This window comes from Halyomorpha halys, unplaced genomic scaffold, assembly GCF_000696795.3.
Source record: "Halyomorpha halys isolate HHAL.00 unplaced genomic scaffold, Hhal_1.1 Scaffold668.1, whole genome shotgun sequence".
Lineage (NCBI taxonomy): Eukaryota > Metazoa > Arthropoda > Insecta > Hemiptera > Pentatomidae > Halyomorpha > Halyomorpha halys.
The window spans coordinates 243,124-243,825 of NW_027111382.1; positions in this window are offsets into that span (position 1 = coordinate 243,124).

Genomic DNA, 702 nt, shown 5'->3' on the forward strand with positions numbered 1-702 from the left:
TATTCATCCATATCTTTATCTTTAATTAATTACCAAAATTGATGTCAATTAATGTTCTGTTATAAAAAATGATTTAATATCTAGTTGATTAATTAGTAATTGGACTAATAATTTTGTTAGTTATAAGCAACTACAAATTGATATTGGAAAGTTATCTCACTTCCTTCAGTAGTTTTTTTCTTAACTTAACAGTTCTTGATTATCTATAGTTTCGAAATAGTAGGAAATTAAATCAAATATAATTCTTTTTTTTATCCCCCAAAAGAAAATGTATGAATCTACAGTAAGTAGGATAACACTTCAACCCATTCATCCATCCCATGTTGACGTCAATAATGGAATCTCTTTTCTAATATATTTCATTTTCTGATTAATATCATTACAGAATAAGGGCGTGGAATTGGACGAGAACACCCTGTGGAGCAACCTCACTCCACTGCAGCTGGCAGCCATGGAAGGCCGGGTGGAAGAAATTAAGACCATCCTCCTGGAAAAGAGGGAATCCGTCAACGGAGTGAACGGGATCAGCCCGCTCCATTGGGCGGCCTTGCGGGGTCACGTGGCAGTGATCCGCGAGCTCCTCAAGTTCGGCGCCGACATCTGCTCTCTGGACCACTACAACAACACGGCCCTCCACATGGCCGCGGTCAGCGGCAGCCCTGACGCCGTCCAAGAACTGATCCTCGCCAAGGTCGAGATCGA